Source organism: Tachyglossus aculeatus, chromosome 2 (genome assembly GCF_015852505.1).
Source record: "Tachyglossus aculeatus isolate mTacAcu1 chromosome 2, mTacAcu1.pri, whole genome shotgun sequence".
In the NCBI taxonomy this organism is placed as follows: Eukaryota; Metazoa; Chordata; class Mammalia; order Monotremata; family Tachyglossidae; genus Tachyglossus; species Tachyglossus aculeatus.
In genome coordinates, this window is record NC_052067.1 from 153,188,841 (window position 1) to 153,197,717 (window position 8,877).

An 8,877-nucleotide genomic window follows, 5' to 3' on the forward strand; every position below is an offset into this window, starting at 1 on the left:
TGAGAAAAAAAGGAGATAGCTTTCTTGCTGTCAAACAAGAATTTTCAAAGTTCAGAAGATAAGTGAGAATGTCACAAAAGTATAGTATTCTAGCACTAACCCTTCAAAAGCTAGCTAATCACCAAGTTTACAGCCAGACACACTACAGAGATGTTGAGACAGCTTTTTCCTAGAATGTTTTGGACAACTAGAACCTTTTTAGAAGGAAAATGTAGAAATGAAGAACAATTCCACTTGCCACCTTGAGTAATTCCACTTGCATCAACATTGAGCGATTCATCAAATGAAGAGTGAGAAATAGCATGATAATTTTGAAGTGGATTTTAGCTGAAATTTGGGACATTTTAACATTTATTATTTGTCATTATCAGCATTATTACCCTTTTGATCAGAGCTTTGAGATATTTCGGATTTTGGAGGAAAATACAGCAAAATTCACTTTCAATCATCTAACATCAAAAATGCATTTTGAATGAAGAACAGAAAGTCATCCTCTCCATATATTACAAATAGAAAAATCTTTAAGGTTAAAATATTTTTAGCTCCTCAAGAACAGAGGCAGTGATTCTTTTGTTGTAGAAATCTTTCCTTCTACATCCATCACCAATCTTCTTTCCCCCTTCAAACTTAGATTGTGAGCCTGTTGAGGGTCAGGGAGTGTGTCTCATTTGTCTAATTTTTACCCGTGTGCTCTTCCGCATCATCTACTGCACACAGTAAGCACTCAATCGATACCGTTGGATTGACTGATAAAGAACATTTTAATCTGGATAGTGGAAAATTGGAGCCCCCAAATTTTGTCTTCACTTCTGATTCACCTCCAAAGCCAAGCAGGAGGCTTTTCTTGGTCATGCTGGCTGCCACATTTAGGTGGATTTGCAGAGCCCCTCTGGACTCTCCAGCCGGAGCAGGAGTTTGATACATACCTCAACTAGGAGCGCAGGGGGAAAGAAAGGAAGAAAGAAAGAAAGGAAGAAAGGAAAGAAAGAGAGAGAGAAAGAAGAAAGAAAGAAAGAAAGGAAAGAGAGAGAGAAAGGAAGGAAGAAAGAAAGAAAGAAAGAAAGAAAGAAAGAGAGAAAGATAGAAAGAAAGAAAGAAAGAAAGAAGGAAAGAAAGAAAGAAAGGGAGAAAGGAAAGAAAGACAGAAAGACAGAAAAGAAAGAAAGAAAGAAAGAAAGAAAGAAAGAAAGAAAGAAAGAAAGAAAGAAAGAAAGAAAGAAAGAAAGAAAGAAAGGAAGGAAGGAAGGAAGGAAGGAGGAAGGAAGGAAGGGAGAAAGGAAGGAAGGAAGGAAGGAAGGAAGGAAGGAAGGAAGGAAGGAAGGAAGGAAGGAAGGAAGGAAGGAAGGAAGGAAGGAAGGAAGGAAGAAAGAGGGAAGGAAGAAAGAGGGAAGGAAGGAAGGAAGGAAGACAGAAGATAGAAAGGAGAAAAGAAAGAAGGAAAGAAAGAAAGTAGGATAGAATGAAAGAATGAGAGAAAGGAAGAAAGAAAGGGGAAGGGAGAAAAAGAAAGAAACAGAGTGAGAAAGAGAGAGAAATGTGGCATGACCTAGTGGAAAGTGCACAGACTTGGGAATTAGGGGGCCTGCGTTTTAATTCTGGCTCTGCCTCTTGCTTGCTGTGTGACTTTGGGCTTAACTTTTCTGTGCCTCAGTATCCTCACTTATAAAATGGGATTAATAATAATAAATAAGACGGCATTTGTCAAGTGCTTACTATGTGCAAAGCACTGTTTTAAGCACTTGTGGGGGGGGGGGATAAAAGGTGATCAGGTTGTCCCACGTGGGGCTCACAGTCTTAATCCCCATTTTACAGATGAGGTCACTGAGGCTCAAAGAAGTTAAGTGACTTGCCCAAGGTCACACAGCAGGCATGAGGCAGAGCCTGCATTAGAACCCATGACCTCTGACTCCCAAGCCCGGGCTCTTTCCACTGAGCCACGCTGCTTCTCAAGACTATGAGCCTCATGCGAGACACGGACTGTGTGCAACCTGATTGACTTGTCTACTCCATGGCTTAGTATAGTGGCTGGTGCATAGTAAGTGTTTAGCAAAAACCATAAAGAAATATTCATCCTAAAGAAAAGTTAGCATCTATAAAATCAGAAATTCCTCCATACATTTCCGTATGTGGAATCTCACCAAATCCTTTAGAATACGTTGGGATCATCCTGCAGTAAGCCAGTAGTGGGTATTGATTGTTCATTTTTGCTTGGAGGAACCTGGCAGGGTTGGAGGGGAGGAGGGGCCAGGGGTTGGGCTAGGTGACATGGAGATTTGTTCCTGTCCAATGATTCTAATCACTTCTCTTTCTCTTTATGGGGAAATGTTTATTCATAATAAAAAAATTAAAGCAGTGCCAAGAAAGGTGCAATGGGAAGGAGGGAGAGAGGGTGGAAGGGGGAGATGTGGGGGGAAGGAGAGAGAGTGAGAGAGAGAGAGAGAGAGAGAGAGAGAGAGAGAGAGAAAGGAAGGAAGGAAGGAAGGAAGGAAGGAAGGAAGGAAGGAAGGAAGGAAGGAAGGAAGGAAGGAAGGAAGGAAGAAGGTAAAAGACAGAAATAAAGGGAGAAAGAAAGAAAGAAAGAAAGAAAGAAAAAGAAAGAAAGAAAGAAAGAAAAAAAGAAAGAAATAAAGAAAAAGAAAGAAAGAAAGAAAGAAAGAAAGAAAGAAAGAAAGAAAGAAAGAAAGAAAGAAAGAAAGAAAGAAAGAAAGAGAAAGAAAGAAGGAAGGAAGGAAGGAAGGAAGGAAGGAAGGAAAGAAAGAAAGAAAAAGACAGAAATAAAGAAGGAAAGAAAAAAGAGAGAAAGAAAGAAAGGGGAAGAGAGGGAAAGAAACAGAGTGAGAAAGAGAGAGAAATGTGGCATGACCTACTGGAAAGTGCACAGGCTTGGGAATTACGGGGACCTGAGTTTTAATTCTGGCCCTGCCTCTTCATTCATCCATTCATTCAATTGCATTTATTGAGCACTTACTGTGTGCAGAGCAGTGTACTAAGCGCTTGGGAAGTACTCTTGTTCATTGTGTGACTTTGGACAAGTAGCTTAACTTCTCTGGGCCTCAGTATCCTCATCTGTAGAATGAGGATCAAATCCTACTCCCTCCCTGTGAGCCCCATATGGGACAGAGACTGTGTCCAACCTAATTATCGCATAGTTACCCCAGCACTTAGTACAGTACTTGGCACATAGTAAGCACTTAACAAGTACCATTTTTTTAAAAAAGAATTTTCATCCAGAAAAAAGAGAGGAAAGGCAGAGAAGAGAAGGAACAAGGAAGGAGAGCAATCAATCAGTAGTATTTATTTTAGACTGTGAGCCCACTGTTGGGTAGGGACTGTCTCTATGTGTTGCCAATTTGTACTTCCCAAGCGCTTAGTACAGTGCTCTGCACATAGTAAGCGCTCAATAAATACGATTGATTGATTGATTGATTGATTGAGCACTTACTATTTGCACTGCACTGCACAAAACACTTGGGACAGTACAATAATCTATACACAGTAAGTGCTCAGGAAACAAGATAGATGGATGAACTGAGGCAATAAAGTGGCTAGACAGGATCCCTACCCTCAAGGAGAATACAGTCTAGTGGGGAACACGGATAATAAAATAAATTACAGACAGAGGAAACAGCAAAGTATAAGTTTATATACAGAAGTGCTATGGAGCTGGGAGGAGGGTAAATATCAAAGTGCTTATGAAGCACAAGGCTCAAGAGCTTCCTTCTTCCTTCCTTCCTTCCTTCCTTCCTTCCTTCCTTCCTTCCTTCCTTCCTTCCTTCCTTCCTTCCTATTCCTTCCTTCCTTCCTTCCTTCCTTCCTTCCTTCCTTCCTTCCTTCCTTCCTTCCTTTCTTTCTTCTGTTAATATGTTTTGTTCTCTGTCTCCCCCTTCTAGACTGTGAGCCCACTGTTGGGTCGGTATCGTCTCTATATGTTGCCAACTTGTACTTCCCAAGTGCTTAGTACAGTGCTCTGCACACCGTAAGCGCTCAATAAATACGATTGCATGAATGAATGAATGAATAGTCTGGGCCTAGGGTCGGGGGTCAGGAAGAACAAGGCTCATGGTCCCCAGCCCCTTGGGGGCAAGGGTTGGCAGCACTTAATAAATACCATCGTCATCATCACCAGCTTAGCCCCACAGCCCTTATGGACATGTCTGTAATGTATTTATTTATATTAATGTCTGTCTCCCCCCTTCTGGACTGTAAGCTCTTTGTGGGCAGGGAATCTGTCTCTTTATTATTATTATTAATAATAATAATGGCATTTATTAAGCGCTTACTATGTACAAAACACGGTTCTAAGCACTGGGGAGGTTACAAGGTGATCAGGTTGTCCCACGGGGAGCTCACAGTCTTCATCCCCATTTTACAGATGAGGTCACTGAGGCCCAGAGAAGTTAAGTGACTTGTCCAAAGTCACCCAGCTGACAATTGGCGGAGCTGGGATTTGAACCCATGACCTCTGACTCCAAAGGCCGGGCACTTTCCACTGAGCCACGCTGCTTCTCTATTATTATTATTAATTATTATTATTGTACTGTACTCTCCCGTGCGCTTAGGACAGTGCTCTGCACTCAGTAAGCTCTCAGTAAATATGACTGAATGAATGAATGACTCAGCTCCTTGAGCAAAATCAGCCACTCCCTGCTTCCACAGCTCTGGATACCAGTTCAATCAATCATCTGATCTATCAATAGTATTTATTAAGTGCTTAATATGTGCAGAGCATTGTACTAAGCGCTTGGGAGAGTACAGTACAATAGAGTTGGTGGACACATTCCCTGCCCGCAACAAACATACAGTCTAGAGGAGGAGACAAACCTTAACATAAATAAATATGATTCCAATGAACCCCTTCGGGGTTATGGTTTGGTTTGGAGTCATTTCCCCAGATTCTGTTGGTTCTCAAGTCATCTCAGTCAATCAATCAATCAATTGTATTTATTGAGCGCTTACTGTGTGCAGAGCACCGTACTAAGCGCTTGGGAAGTACAAGTTGGCAACACATAGAGATGGTCCCTATCCAACAGTGGGCTCACAGTCTAGAAGGGGGAGACAGAGAACAAAACAAAACATATTAACAAAATAAATTAAATAGAGTAGATATGTACAAGTAAAATAAATAGAGTAATAAATACTTACAAACATACAGTCAGTTGGGTCTACTACTACTAATAATGATGATAATATGAAAAGCAGTGTGGCCTAATGGATAAGTCTATAAAATAGTCTTTTATAAGGCTTTATATAAGGCTGTGAGCCCCATGTGGGATGGGGACTGCATCCAACCTGTTACGCTTATATCTACCCCAAGCGCTTAGTACAGTGCCTGGCTCAGGCTAAGTGCTTAACAAATGCAGTCAATAAAACAAAATAATTGTGATATTTGTTAAGCATTTTGTCTGTGCCAGGCACCATATTAAGTGATGGGGTAGATACAAGATTAACAGGTCCCACATGGGGCTCACAGTCTAAGTAGGAGGGAAAACAGGTATTGAATTCCCATTATGGAGCTGAGGGACCTGAGACACAGAGAAATTAAATGACTCACCTAAGGTCACACAGCAGACAAGTTGGTGGAGCCGGGATTAGAATCCAGGTCCTTTGACTCCCGGGACCTGGCTCTTTCCATTAGACCATGCTGTTTCTCCTTTACTTGTTTTCTCCTGCTTAGATTAAACCTTAACGTTTCGGTCACATCGATGCTGAGGCGTTCTGCTCTGGAGGTAAAAAAGCCAGTACATCTAGGAACATAAATAAGGTTATGTGTTTAAACAGATGGCAACTGCCAGAAAATTTTCAGAGTTTTAGATACATACTGGGAAGACCAAGAAAAATCAACAGTCTTTGCTCTAACCACTGACTATTCTTGTTCAACTCTTGGAGCAACGAGATACCATCTAAGCGACCCCAGAAGCATGTCTTCCTTCAATTCCACCACGAAGGCGTGCATCTTTGTTTTGTCTCAAAGTTTGATAAACGCCAACAAATTGTTTTTGTTTTGTCGACTAATTCTAGGGCAGGATGTGTGAGTCTCTGATTTTATTTTCCCCGCATCCAACGTAATCCTTCCTGATTAGGGTCTTTGATACTAAAACTGGCTCTTGTGAATGAAAAAGTAAACAAAAAATTGGCCCAACTAGATTTTAATTCAGGAATTTTTGTAACAGCGACTCTTTCATTAATCCAATAGCGAAGCACTCTAATATCTAAACACCTTGAATGAATGTTGAAGAATGTTTTCAACAGGAAGACAAATAGTTACATTATCTTTAGTCTAGCCCTTTGATCAAAGGTTTCCTGTCACCTTTGGGCAGGAACATTTCTGTTTAGATTAGCAATCATAGATGGCCTATTACCTTTTTAATCAAGCTTACAACCTCTCGGGCCAGGCTGTGAAATAACAAAAATAACGAGAAGCATTTTGAATGGGAAAATGTGACCCAGAATATATTCTACTCAACAAAGCAGTAACTTAGGGGGGACATGGAATCTTTATTGAGAATTTAACACTTACAGATCAGGCTTATTTTGATTAGCAGCTGTTTAGTTTAGTCTTACTTTTCAAATATCCTTGGGCTTATATTAAGAACTTAAGGTCTTCTCACATGTAGTCTCATTTTACTTTTATCTTATCCCTGTGAGGTGGGAGAATGTGTTGACAAACTCTATTGCATTATACTCTCCCCAGCACTTAGTACAGTGCTCTGCATGCAGTGAGCGCTCAATAAATACCATTGATCAATTTGTACAAGGTTCAAGGTTAAAACTGTGACAACTGGAACAAACATTCAAACCTCTTTACTCCCAGTCCACGAAACCCCACAGCCTTGACTTGACAGTGTTTTTCTTGCCCCCATTTGAAGTTGGGTAAGTTGATCTTTCTACAGGACTGGGGATTTAAGCAAACAAATCTCCTGCTACAGAATTAGAGGTAGTAAAAATAATTATGGCATTAATTAAGCGCTAAGTGACGGGCACTGTACTAAGTGATGTGGTGGATACAAGCAAATCGGGTTGGACACAGTCCCTGTTTCACGTGGGGCTCACAGGCTCAATCCCCGGTTTACAGATGAGGTAACCGGGCCCCAGAGAAGTGAAGGGACTTTCCCAAGGTCACACAGCAGAAAAGTGGTGGAGCGGGGATTATATCCAGGTCCTTCTGACTTCCAGGCTCTCCCAACTAGGCCAGGCTGCGTCTCTGCTCCCAGGGTCCCTAGATCCAGCTTCAGAACTGCTCTATTCCTGTTTCAAGTATTGCTCTTACCCATGTTTTTATCTGTCCCCTGCTTAAGCAACTGAGACCCCCAGTTGTTCTCTATGTCTATTCCTCATCTGTAAAATGGGGAACTAAATACCTCTCCTACCTCCTACTTAGACTGTGAGCCCCATTTGGGACTGGGTCTGTGTCTGACTTGATGATAATCTTGTACTTATCCCAGCACTTAGAATAGTGCTAGGCACAAAGGAAGCGTTCAACAAATACCACCATTACTAATGCCATGTTAATAGCATCAACGGGGGTGGGAGATAAAAAGGAGCCTAGGATCAAAACACTCAGAGAAGATCCCCTACTGCAGAATCATTCATTCATTCATTCAATCATATTTATTGAGCACTGACTGTGCAGAGCACTGGACTTGGGAAACACAAGTCGGCAACATATAGAGACCATCCCTACCCAACAACGGGCTCACAGTCTAGAAGGGGGAGACAGACAATGAAACAAAACAAGTAGACAGGTGTCGATACCATCGGAATAAACAGAATTCTAGCTATAAACACATCATTAATAAAATAGAGTAATAAATATGTACAAATAGAATAGAGTAATAAATATGTACAAATATATACAACTGCTGTGCGGAGGGGAAGGGGGTAGGGCGGGGGGACAATAGGGAGGGGAAGAGGAGGAGGAGAGGAAAAGGGGGGGCTCAGTCCGGGAAGGCCTCCTGGAGGAGGTGAGTTCTCAACCTCATTACCTTAATAATGGTAATTGTGGTATTTTTTAAGCCCTCACTATAGGCCAAGCACTATGTGTTAAGCACTGGGATAGATACAAGATAATTAGTCCTTGTCTCACATGGTGAGCCCGCTGTTGGGTAGGGACCATCTCTATATGTTGCCAACTTGTACTTCCCAGGCACTTAGTACAGTGCTCTGCACACAGTAAGCGCTCAATAAATATGATTGAATGAATGAATGAATGGGGATCATGTCTAATTCATTCAGTCAATCATATTTCCGCTCTTTTCCACTGGACCATGCAACCTACAAAGAGGTCGCTAGATCACAGGATCCACAGCCCAAACCGTCAGCCAGGGTTTGCCAGGCCCATGGCTAATTACACTAGGGGAAATTCTGAAGTAGTACCTCAAGGACCAGTAGAAATAAATGCTAGCTACCAACCTGCATGGGAGAAACTCGAGGGCGGAGACTCGTTTGCTGCATGGAAGGAGGCAATGGTAAACCACTTCTGTATTTTGACCAAGAAAACTCTAAGGATACACTACCAGGACGATTGCAGATGAAAGGGGGGCATTCTGGAAGAGAGGTGCCTATGGCATCGCAATGAGTCGGACTTGACTCAACAGCATAAGACAACAACAGCAACAACCACAGAAAGAGTGTTTCAAAACCCTTAGTGCCAACAGACAAAACTCAACAGCCACTGAAGAACAGCTTAGCCTGAGCTACTTAATCTGTGCCAAACAGTCTACACGTGATGTGTTGGGATAAAAAGAGATCCATTTGGGGTTCAGAGTTAAATTGCTCCCCAGGTATTACATATAAAATCATTATTTGTCACTCTGATACACTACATCATTCTGAAAGTGAAATAAACACAAAGGTTATTCTTGGTTTACAAGGCATTTT